The 12,462-nt window shown below is 43.1% G+C and overlaps 1 protein-coding gene across 9 annotated transcripts in view; it reads right to left on the reverse strand.

Annotated features, from left to right (window-relative positions):
- The window catches only part of CNOT1 (CCR4-NOT transcription complex subunit 1), a 133,955-nt gene extending 130,673 nt beyond the window's left edge, over positions 1 to 3,282 (reverse strand). For all 9 annotated transcript variants that reach the window (XM_037816186.1, XM_037816188.1, XM_037816183.1 and 6 more), the window contains exon 1: positions 3,147 to 3,282. The gene's annotated coding sequence lies outside the window, so the exon portion shown is untranslated. The remainder of the gene's footprint in view (positions 1 to 3,146) is intronic.
- Positions 3,283 to 12,462: the final 9,180 nt, after the last annotated feature.

Genomic DNA, 12,462 nt, shown 5'->3' on the forward strand with positions numbered 1-12,462 from the left:
TTACAGGGCATTTCAAAATTAAGAACTGATTTAATTATCTGAAAGGAAAAATGTTGAAGCTCTCAATAGGAAACTTAAAATCATTACAATGGTGCATTTTAAAATATGCTTTTATCCCACCTTATATTTAATATAATTAGCTCAATATCACAAAATAACTCTCCTGCAGATAGTTTAATGTCTCACTCAACATTTCAGGAATTTCCTTCTGACAACTGGAAGAAAATTAACTAGGACATTTATCCTGGAGCTTTCCAGCCATTAAAAGCAGAACTGAATTTCTTAAATCTTCACTCTACACTCCCACAGGCAGCATTTCCTTCAAATCGCAAAGCAAGAGTCCAGATTAAGTCTACACCTGTAATTACAGACTTCTCAAAAAAGGCTTTTCAAAGAACAATTAACATGTTTTATTGGTTTGCTACACTCTGGCAAATTTATGAGAGAAAAGTGTATTAAAATAAACTATTGTGTAAAGGGTGCAAAATGCTTTAAATCAATTTTGGCTTTGAAGCATGCTGCTAAAAAACTGAGCAAATGGAAAAAGAATTGCTAGGGTTTTCTATATATAAAATCCTTAAACAAGACTCAGTGGGATGCCATTTTGAAACTTCCCAGCAGGAAGTTCAATTTGGTCAGAGGGCTGTTTAAGAACTGCTTCAGATGTTTTTTTCCTGTGGCTTAAAAGTTAGTTTTTAAATTATTATTCTTGTTATTTTTGTGTGTGTGGTAATGAAGGTGTCAGGGATTGATTTTGGTGATGAATGCACAACTATGTAATGGTACTGTGAACAATCAAATGTAAGCTTTGTTTTGTATGACTGCATGGTATGTGAATATATCTCAATAAAATGAATTTTTAAAAAAAAGTTAGTTTCTTTCATAAGAGAACATACCAAAATCTCAAGATATCATATTTCAAAATGGCAGACTACTATTTTTATTAATTCAAGAAACATAACAAATATTTTAAAATATCTGACAGCATTCAACTAGAATTGTTGTGGACCCATTCCCTTCTGGGGTGGCATTGAGTGCCAAAGATTTTTTACCTCAAAGTGATCTAAATAAAGAATCAAGTTCATAAATTTAAGCTCATTAACAAGAAAGCTTCTCATAACTGGATCAGAATTTAACCAAAAACATACTTGGAAAAGCAACATGCAAGGAAAATCTGATTAGTCTTTTTTTTTTTTTTAACAGTTTTATTCACACCATACAGTCCATCCAAAGCGGACAAGCAATGACTCTTGGTATAATCACAGAGTTATGCATTTACCAGACATTAGTCTTTAAAGCATGTTTTGAAAAGAGAGCTTTGTGTTTAACGACAACGCAAAGGCAAGAGAAATGTCAAAGTACATGTTAGGGAAACCAGGATTTAAACCTCCAGTAGAAATTTAGAGGACAGACAGGAAGAAACTGAGCCAGGCATCCATGCAAATGAGTTAGGAACCAAGGAAGAACATTTCAGTTCTGTTACACTATGTCACAAAACCTTGCTTTAAAACTTCTAAGCTCACAGTCTTAAATAAGAAAGGCAAATATTTTCAGTTATTAATGTAATGGTCAAGTCTCTGTGCCTTGATTCTAGACTTGTGGCCCACACTTGTTGAAATGGTACCAACTTTCCAAACAAGTTTTATCCACATGCTACCATTTCAAAGCACAGCTAGATGCCTAAAACTACATGTATCATCAATCCATTTTCCCCTTAGACAAGGTAACAATTAGCAGTGTCCTAAAACATGATCATTTAAACTGTTACCATATATCTTATTTATATCTAAAATGTCATACTGCCTATCTTTGGAAGGGAAGGAATCTCACACAAATCACTTAAGTATTAAACTCAAACACTTCAACAAAAACAAGTTTGTTCTTAATCTGTCTGACCTACTTTCCAATTTTTACTGCCCTCCCATCATCTTTCCATCCACGTATCACTATTCCTATCAAAGGGCCTGTCATAAGGGAGACGTTCAGAATTTTTTCGAAAAAAATGTACTCAAGTTCACTCAATCATTGACTGTTTAAAAAAAAAAATCTCCAAGCAGCCACATACAATTGAATTATAAACAAATAGGCAGGGACAAAATAGACTTTTAATTACAGTCCTAAGAAATGTGACATTTGCCTAGGTGTCTTCAGGGGGCAATAATTTACTTATTTGTTAATAAAGTTTACTTTAAACACATTTTCAAACACACAGAATGTCAACCAGTTGCGTGCGAGTTTTAACCAACAAAGCTTACTCCTCGTGGGGATGTCTGAGCGCGGTTGAGAGAATCCTGCCGAGGCACTGAAAAGGGAATATTACTTGTGTGTTCGGCGTTAAGTGACCCCCGCCAAGATCTGTAGCAACTCTCTCACCAGCACCGAGACCAGAAGTGTTCAACTCACTAGGGGGACTCCCCATGGATGAGAAAAACCGCCGCTATGGCAGATACCCGGAGGGTAGGTGGGGGTCGACCTCGGACAAAGTGTGAGCGCACGGGCGCGCGAGTGAACAAAACCTGTGACCAGAAGTAACAAGGAAGTGCTCACTCCCGCCCGCCCCTCCCACCCGCAGACACCCGAAACATGGGGATTTGACAACGTGCTGGGGACTAGGGGGAGACCGGCAGTTCCCGGTCCCTGGCCAAGAACTGCGAGCCAGCAACAACTCCCAACACGGTCCCCCCGCCTACGGAATCAGGCCTCGGGGGCCAGCGGCCACGGCATCCGTCTGAACGCCCAGAGAAAGGAGCAGTTGAGGGAAACTGGTGGAGTCTGAGAAAGGTGCAGACCGCGCGAAGCGAGGCCCAGGCGGGCCGAATTGCCACCGCCACCGCCGCCCTCAGAACCTCCAGGCCCCGGCCGGGGGCCACTCTGGGTCCCAGCCCGCGCTCTGCCATCCGCTTCCCGGAGCTTTCGCGCCGGCCGCCTCTCTTCCGGACCCGAAGCTCCCGCAAGCCGTAGGGAGAGTGTCTGCCTTCTCCCGCCTAGCCAGTTTCCCGTCCCGGTTGCCCCTCACTCCCCGGATAAGCTCCGGGAATCGCTTCCAATGGCCCTGGGATCACCCCCTGTCCCTTTCCCCACGGCTCTCGCGTTCCGTAGCTGACAACGGCCCGCCTACGGCAGCCCCTGACCCAAGCCCACCGTACCTCAGGCGGCTCCGGCGGCGCTGGACACAGGAAACTCCTGGGTCCCCGACTCCGGCTTTCCTCGACCCCCTCTTCGGTTAACTCCGCTTGTTTCTCTACAAAATGGCGCCGGAGGTCGCGCGCTCACGTCGCGGCCTTTCCCCTCCCTGTTCCCATTTCATCATTCGCTGCCCGCCCGAGGAGGGATGGCCTCGGCACCAGCCAATAACCGTACCCCGCCCGTGGTGCCCGCCCAATCACCGACAGGTGCCCGCGGATTTAAACCAATCAAGCACCATCACTTGCAGAAATCAAGGTAGAAACCAGGCTCCTGCTAGCAACTACCAATCCGGACTCCTACTTCGCAGGCTTTGACCAATTGCCGCTCATCAGTCCCTAAGGGTACTGGAGTCGGAGCTGTCGCGCCTGCGCTCGAGGCGAGGACCAATGGGAAGACGCAAGTAACTTCGATTTAGGGTTCCACGGACTTCCCCCCTGCCCTCGAGGTCTTCGACTATTGGGAGGTTGGCATTGCTTCTGAGAAACAAGAGAAAGGTGGCCCACCACCTCTCGCCACCCTGCGCGGTAACAATTTTGGGTTCGGAGTTAGCGTTCCTCCACTTAACTTCCTCTTTCTTACTGTCACGGTCCGGTAGACTACGGGGCTTTCAAGCCTAAACATACCCCTCTCCCATCCTGTCCCTTGTCCCTTTCCTTAGTGTGAAGTAAGGCAAGGACCGCCAACTACCAGGAAGCAAGACAGGTTAGAGATAGTGTGATGGCGCCTTGCGTCCTGGGATATGTAGTTTCCTCCACCCCCTTTCCTGACGCAAATCTGATGCGTCTTCTCTTCGTCACTGACGGCGCCCGGTGAGAAGCAGTGCATGCTGGGAAATGTAGTCTCCCAGGACTTCCACCTGGTCATAAGTTGCCTCACTTTCGTCAAGGGAACTTCTTTCTCCTAGTTTTAGGACGCCTTACGGAGGGGTAGGGAGCTCACGTTCTCTTCCTGACTTAAACCCTACAACCAGTATCAGAAAAAAAGCCACCTCTGTCCTAAGCACTGAGGAGAAATAGCAGAGGAACACGTATTTTTCTAGTGGTGGTAAAAATTGACGAAATCTCTATAGATGGTATTTTGGCCGAGTTTATCAAAACTGAAAATGCACAGACCCACTAACCCAGTAATTAACTCCATGTCTAGGAATTTATTCCACAGTTGTATTCATGTGCACAAAGATGACTCACTGAAGCATTGTTTATGGGGAGCAAAAAGATTGGAAACAATAACAAATTGTTTAAGTAAATGTATGGTACTGTGATGTAATGGAATACAATGAAGTTGTTTTAAAAAAAAGTAAATCTGTACGTACTGATATGGAATGATCTCCAGGATTTATTGTTAAATTTTAAAAAGTGAAGAATAGGGGGAGGATGGTAGTAAAACCAGTATGTTACCATTTGTATGGAAGAAAATAACTATATATTTCTATATTTACATATAACCAAATGCATTAAAAGGTTTGGAAAGCTACACCACCCAAACTGGTATCAATGTTATCCCTGGTGAAAGGAGACGTAATGAGGAATGGTAAAAGGAACGTTTTCTTCTTATCTTATATACCACTGTATTATTTAAACTTTTTACAAAGAAAAGTATTCCTCTTTTATTTGTGTAATTTAAAATAAATAATTTCTAAAAGAGAAATTGAGACCCATCAAGGTCAACTAAGGTCAACTCTGTAATTCTACAACTTTTTCACATCTCAAACTAGATCTCCTGAAATAAAGATAAGTTGAGATAAAGCTAAATTGCCTTTCCCCACTTCAGCCTGACTTTGACAGGAAAATGATTTGCTGCTTTAAATTTCGGCTGCTCCAGACCCTTGAGCTGCTGCCAGCCCCTCCCCCAGGGCTGCACCAAAGCCACTCTTAGGATTTGACCCTCCACAGGTGCACTATGAACTCAGCCACAGTACCTACAGAATTCACACAATAGGCTGGAGATCCAAGTCAATCAAGTATGCGTCAAGAATTCTGGGTGGCTTCTATCCTGTTAGAAAGCAGGAGAGACTCATACGATGTTTAACTGCACGGGGTAGTAAAGATCACCTGGTACACCTCCTCATTTTACTGAAAAGCATAGCTGGAAATCTTGCCTAAACTATTTTACTGGAGAACTTTGCAAAGGATTCCCTGAATCACCTTATAATTCAACAATTATGTGACCCGAGGTTCAAAGCTATTTAAAAACAGGATATTTCAGCCAGCTGTTAATCACTCCCCTGGCCTGTTTCCCCCACCTTCTCCTTCTAGTCCTTCACTCCCCAATTAACTGTGCATGCAAAGCTCTGGAAGAACTTTAAAAACTCTTTCCTTGTTTCCTAAAGTATCAGGGAGAAGGAATTATAAGTGCTGGAAAACCACAACACCTTATTTAATTGGGTTAGGGGCAGGGGCAAAAAAATACCTAGAAACAAAGGACTTGCTTTGAGGTCTGTGCAAACAGTTATTATAAAATGTTTGGAATTGCTTGGAGAAGCGGTAAACAGAAACACATTTATCACTGGTACTATTATGCTTTGTTCCTATCAGTAGTCACGTTTTCAGATGAGCCAGTAACTATATCTTACAATAGTTTAGACAGTGACTACCTCAGGATTCCTATCCTATCCAAAGACAGCCCAAACTCTAAACATGGTCTCCTTCCAGCCCATCACCACCACTTAACTACCAACATTCTGACTCCCTGAGCATCCACGCTTCAGCTGGCTTTTGGTGGACTTGATCTGAGGAGGGGGCACACTGCAAAAAACCCACTGCAAAATTCAGAAACCCAAGTCCTAAACCTGTCTGTGCCACAACTTTCTGTGTAACCTTGGGAAACACTTCCCCTGGGCCTCTCCCTTATTATGAGAATATTGGACATGCAATGAGCAGCTCCCAAATCATGGACTGTGGACTCCTAGGAAGTCAAAGACTCATTGCAGGGGATCTGGAATTCATACGTGTATGTGTTTTTTTAAATCAGCCAACATATTCTAAAAGTAGAATTATTGTTTTTCGAGGTGAAAGTAATACTATCCTCTGACCAAATGCTAAGCTCTTTAGATGCTTTATCTCATCCAAGCCTCAGGACCCTATGAAATGGGTACTGTTATTTACCCCATTTTATGGATGATAAAAGACTTAAAGAGATTGTGTCACTTTCCAAAGTCACATACCTAGTCAAAGGCAGATCAGGGTTGGAACCCAAGGTAGGCCACATCTCAGCCACCAAGCTTGAGATGGTTAAGTTCGTATATCAGCTGAGCCAGGTTATGGTGTCCCATTGTTTGGTCAAGCAAGCACTCACCTGATTGTTACTGTAAGGGTATTTTTGTGGGTTTAAATCCTTAGTCGGTTGATCACGTCTACACGGCTGATTACATCTACAGTCAACTAAGGAGACTGCCTTAAGCAATAAGAGAATCCTCACTCAGTCAGTTGAAGACCTTAAAGGGAGAACCAGGATTTCAGCAATCAGAAAGAGTTTCTATCCAGCCAGCTTCTCCTCAGGAATTCATGGAAACCTCCATTGAAGCTTCCAATTTGCAGCCTGCCATATGGAATTCTGACTTGCCAATCCGCAGGGTTGCATGAGCCCAATTCCCCTAATAATTCTTATTATATTCACAAATATATGTATATATATGTGTGTATATGTATGTGTGTGTATAAATCCTGTTGGTTCTGTTTCCCTGGAGAACTGTAATACAATGCTCTAAGTTCTGGTTGGAAACCCCTCCTAATTATAAGATCACAGCTGTAATATTCAGTGGCCCACTGATGGCCATATTTATTCCCAACCAAAAAATGAGGTGCATAGTCTGACAGAGTATTATAAGATTCTGAAAATACTGCTATGTTGTTGATATTCACCAGGTGAATTTACATGTCAATTCTTATTTTCTCTCCATAACAGGCAATTTTGTCCCAAGTCTATGTAGGAAGCGCTAGCTTGTTTTAAAAAGGTTATTTTATTTTCTGTTTCTTTCCATGAGAGAGCAAAGAAAGAGATACGGAGGGAAAGGGGAAGGCCACAGAGCAACTCCTGTGCTCAAGGTTAGCTTAGGGTTATCTGGAAATGAATGCTTGCAAAAAAAGTTAGGGCAGGTCTGTGAAATCTTCTAGAGAGATGAGCAGACCTTGAAACTATTCATGACAGAATTTGGTTCTGGACAGGGTCTGTGACTCTGCTCCAATTTTTCTGTGCCCTCCCTGAGTGCAAACTTGATATGAGAAGGGACTGCCAGAAGCCCGGACCATCCCACCAGGGTAGGGGTCTGTTATCATCCTTTCCACTCCTGGCACCTGCCTTGGCAGATGGTTGTCATTTTGCATTACAGACACTTCTCTGGGCACTATCTCGGCTCCCAATTCACACGTAGCACCTTTTACCTAACACTCTTCTCTACCATCATTTTAGGGAGCTTACTGAGATAAACTCATGACAGATCCTGAACTGGAGGTAGCGTCATTAGGGGGTAAAGGAGAGAACAGATTGAAGAGTGTCCCTCAAACCCCTCTATATCACTCCACCTCTACCTCTCTAGGTTATGAATCAATCAGACATTTCAATCTCTTCCATGTACAGTATAGAGTCTTAGAAGCCTGAGAAAAAGGAGCCTCTGCCTTTAGGATGTTTATAATCTCTTTGGAGGAGAAAAAGACGATCAAGTAATATTAGCCAGCAATTGAAGGCTGTATGTTACCTACAGAATGAATGAGTCAAAATTTCATTCCTGGAAGATGATCCAGGAAGAATATTTTTCACCAGAACTCTTCCAAGAAATGTAGTTAAAAATAATACCCTCTCCCTGTATTCAAAAATGGTGGGCTGAATGGTCAATCCCACCTGTCTGAAAAGGACTTTTCACAATCAGGGGTCTCTGAATTCTCAGAGGGCCTCAAAAGTACTACTGAGGTTCTGTGAACAGCTTTCAGTATTGCAGTAAAGCTTAGCAAAATCAAATAACCTTCCCTGCTACCAGCCACCACCACCACCACCACCAAAGCAATAGCTATCATTTAATAAGTTCATTATATCTGATAGCAAAAAGTATTCCAAAATTTGGAGCCCGTAGGGAAAATAATCATCACAGATCTTTGGAGCAAAATATTGGAGAATTTGTAATGAGGCCCATTCCAGCTCCAAAGCTTGAGCCTAATTAGCCTCATTCACCACCCTGAGGACAGGGATATGCCCCTATTTGTCTTTGTAGCCCTGGGGCACTTGGTAGTTTTAGAGTAGTAAATGATGATGAAAGAAAGAGCAAGAAAGAATAGGACAAGCTCCAGATCCAAATAAAGAAGACAGCTTTCTGACACATTTACTTATATTTCAGAGTGTTTAATACTTAATAATCTGACCCAACCTGGTGCTTGGTACATATTAGATATTCCGTAACTACTAAATGAATGAATGCCTCTTTAAGAAAACCAATTCCAGGAAAAAAAATTTTAATAGGCTGTAGATCATATAGAATATCAAAATCCTGTTATCTTGATGTGGGCAATAGACAAATAGGCAAATCTGTTTTTTAAAAAAAAAGGGTGGTGTCCCCCTATGTGGGACTTGAGTTCCAGGGGAGTGAGTCTCCCTGGCGACATGGGACACAACTCCCAAGAATGAGCCTGGCCCTGGCATCGAGGGATTGAGAAGGCCTTCTTGACCAAAAGAGGGAAAAGAAAGGTAGCAAATACAGTTTCGGTGGCTAAGAAATTTCAAATAGAGTTAAGAGGCTGTCCTGGAAGCTACTCTTCTGCAAGTTTCAGCTAGATATCCCAAATGGCCACAGTTTGCCAAGCCCAAATCAATAGTGGTCCCAAAAATCCTAAAGAATACCTAGGTCCCTATGTGAGACTCTATAATACAAAGTTTCACTTGCTAAGTTTATTTTTCAGAAACTTAAATCCTCCAGAGTATTCCTATGCCAGATAAGTTCCAAAACCCCGAGGCATTAGCCTCTTCAAGAACATCAACCAGATGCATCCCCCTTCCCCATAATGTCTACACACCTTTTCAATATGGACAAGTTAGGGTGGGCACTGCCCAGATATCCCTGAAGATTGAGACAGTGATCAAACAAGAGGGAGGAGTAGCAACAGACAGAGATAGGATTGAACAAAGGATTACAAATACTGAATCTTTATATATGTTTATATTTTTTAGTCTCTTGTGTATGAGAACACCTAGAGGGAAATAACTGAAATTGTGGAACTGTATCCTATAACATTCTTTGAAATTTGCTCTATACTTGTTAAATTGTACTTTGAAATTTATCACTTTTCATTACATATGTTATATTACACAATAAGGAAATAACTGAAATTGTGGAACTGTAACCCATAGCATTCTTTGAAATTTGCTCTATAACTTCTTGTTAAATTGTACATTTGAAAGTTTTTACTTTTCTGTATATATGTCATATTTTGCAACAAAAAAAAATGTTAAATAAAATACAAGGGGGGAGAGTAGTAGAGGTGTGAGGAGTGGTTTTCAAAGTTTCCATTACGTGAAAAAGCCTGTGAAAGTGCAATTTGTGTTAAAGTTTATTCTCTCCAAAGCACTGTCAGGAATTTGATCCTCAGCTCTGGTATTTAGGAAAGGAGCCTGAAACATTGTCCAACCTTTTTTCAGAGAGGAGAATAAAGATTCAAAAGAGCTTAGTGACTCCATGAAGGTCACATAGCAAGTTATAGGCAAAATTAAAGGGAAACCTGCCACTCCTGGAGACTTCCAGGACTCTGTTACTGTACATCTCCCCACAAAGACTTTTTTCCTACCCCCTTGCCAACTCCCCACATTCAACCATATTGGTGACAGCAGCTTAGAGCATTTGGGGAAGGAGAGAAGAAGTTTGGGCAAGGAGGGATAAACCCCAAGAGAAGCAGTGGGGTGGGGAGATGGGAGACCCTAGCCTTCCTCTGGGAAACGCTACCAGCGGCTGAAGAAGTTCACAAGAAGGTGGTGTTCTTCAGGAAGCTCTCGAACATCTTCAGAGCCTGGGCAGGCTGGTATTGGGGCACCATGTGTCCTGAACCCTGTATGGAAGAGAGAGAAGCCAAATGATTGCTTATCCTGACTGTACATTTCTCTAGAGCAGTGCTTCTCCAAGTATGGTCCCCTGACCAGCAGAATCAACATCATCTGGGAGCTTTTGTTAGAAATACAAATTATGTGAGTCTGCCCAAGACCTACCCAATTGGAAACTGGAGGTGGGGCCCAGCAATCAGCCTTCCAGGTAGGTGATCCTGATGCCTGTTGAAATTTGAAAGCCACTGCTCTAGAGTTAAAATGTTAAAGAGAAGCATGTTGTGGTTTTGAGTGTGTGTGTGTGTGTTAGCAGAATAGCAAAAAAAAAAAAAAAAAAAAAAGAAGCAGCAAATACATATTTTAAATCTACAGAGGCCTGGATGGAAGGAAGGCTTGTAAGCACTAGGGGTAAAACTGGATGGAGGTGTTTGGTGAGCTTCTCAGGAAAAGTGGGGTTAAGTTCCCCACCCTGCAGCTTGCAGCTCTTTTCAGACCCAGAATAAATCCTTGGAATCTGTAAGAAAGGAATAAGTTTCGTTTTCACATAGAGACAGCATGGAATAAGGGAAATGGAGGCAAAACCAGTTTAAACAAGCCCCAGACAAAGAGAAGAGAGAATCTGCCTGATGTAAACAGACATGAGGTAGTATCAGAGGCGGGAACTCACAGCAAAAAAAAAAAATAAAAAAATAAAAATTTGGGGGAGATTGGCTAATCAGTTCAAAATCTCAATAATGAGCTAGTTGGCTCTCTGGGATTGGCTGTACAAATTAAAATCTCAAAAGATGAATTAGTTAGTGTTCTCGGATAGGCTGTAACCTCTGTAGTACCCAGTCAATGGGGAAACAGGGGAGGGACTTGCGAATTAGGAGTAGGAGATTTAAAGATCGCCATTCTCTTCCTCTGGCGCGCCAGCCTTCCGCGTGTTTGGCTGGACGCCCCATCTTGCAAGATCGTAAATAAATTCTTTTCTCCTCCAGAACCGAGAGAGCGTTTATTCCCTTACAGGTACCGCTTTATTTCCGACAGAATCTTAAGCTGGGACTCTGGTTCTTTCAGCCTGGGTCCTCCTTAGTCCCAGTTGAAGGGTGAAGAACTTCTCTCCCTATCCCCACTAACGCCTGGGAGGACCTAACCTCTGATCAAACTGCATCCTGAGTCACCTCCCCTGGGCAGGTCCTGGGGAGGCACTGGTTAAGAGATGAGCAGAATCCCGCTTGACCGTGAGGAATGAGATCTCATATTCCTTAGAGAAGCCTGCAACCTGCTTTGTTCCAGTACCAGGACTGGTAGGGGCTCGCCAAAGAAAGGGGTCACTCAGTAACTGTGCTTTCCACAATCTCTGCAAAGGGGTTCCTCTTAAAAGCAGCCATCAGGCCAACTGACCCTTATTTGGGTTTCCAGTGTAGCTGCTGGCTCTGAGGGGCAAGAGAAGGGAGCCTTGGAGTCAGAGCATCAGATACGTATGCATCTGTAACTCCCTCAGCCTGCAGTCACCACCTCCACCACCAGGGCAGAACCCTTATTTCTTCAACAAATGATTTGATTAAATATCCATTATGTCCTGGGGACTCAGCTCTGAACAGTACGGGAACCTCAGGTGGCTGTACTGGCTGGTGTTGCTCATAGGCTGGCAGGAAGCCAGCTGTTGAACAAGGAAGGACAAGGGTGACACATGTTAACAAAAGGAATACAGGGGCCTTTAGGGGGCCAGCAACTCAGTCTAGGATTGAAGGGTTTCCTGAGAATGTGAAAGAAGAAGTTATTTAGGGAAAACAGAGGAGGAGGGGAACTGTGTTCTTGCGAAGAGCCAGGCCTTCTGCAGATGATAAACCATCTTTGGCATTTTTGAGGAATTGAATGACCAAGAAGGCTGGAGCCCAGAAAGGTAGCCAGGAGCTACCTTTATCTAAAGTGGTGCCCTTTTATCTTAAGGGCTCTGGGAAGGAAGCCTTTGAAGGTTTGGGTGGAGCAGCTGACATGCTTCTATTTGCTTTTGTGTGGTTTTAAGGTCACATTGGCTGTGATGGGGACAAAGGATTGGTGCCCAGCTAAAAATGTTGCTGGGAGACTTAAGTGGGAAGCTACTGCAAGGAATCCAGGAGAGGTGGTGGCCTTGGGAATGGAGGGAAGTGAGGCTACAGAGATTTGGGAGGTAAAATTGTTGGACTTTGGCAATTGAAGGATTGTGAAAGATGAAAGGTGAGGGTGAAGAAAAAATGAAGGACTGTCTTCCACTGGAGGCCTTTCCTGGGGATT

This window comes from Choloepus didactylus, chromosome 22 (genome assembly GCF_015220235.1).
Source record: "Choloepus didactylus isolate mChoDid1 chromosome 22, mChoDid1.pri, whole genome shotgun sequence".
NCBI lineage: Eukaryota > Metazoa > Chordata > Mammalia > Pilosa > Megalonychidae > Choloepus > Choloepus didactylus.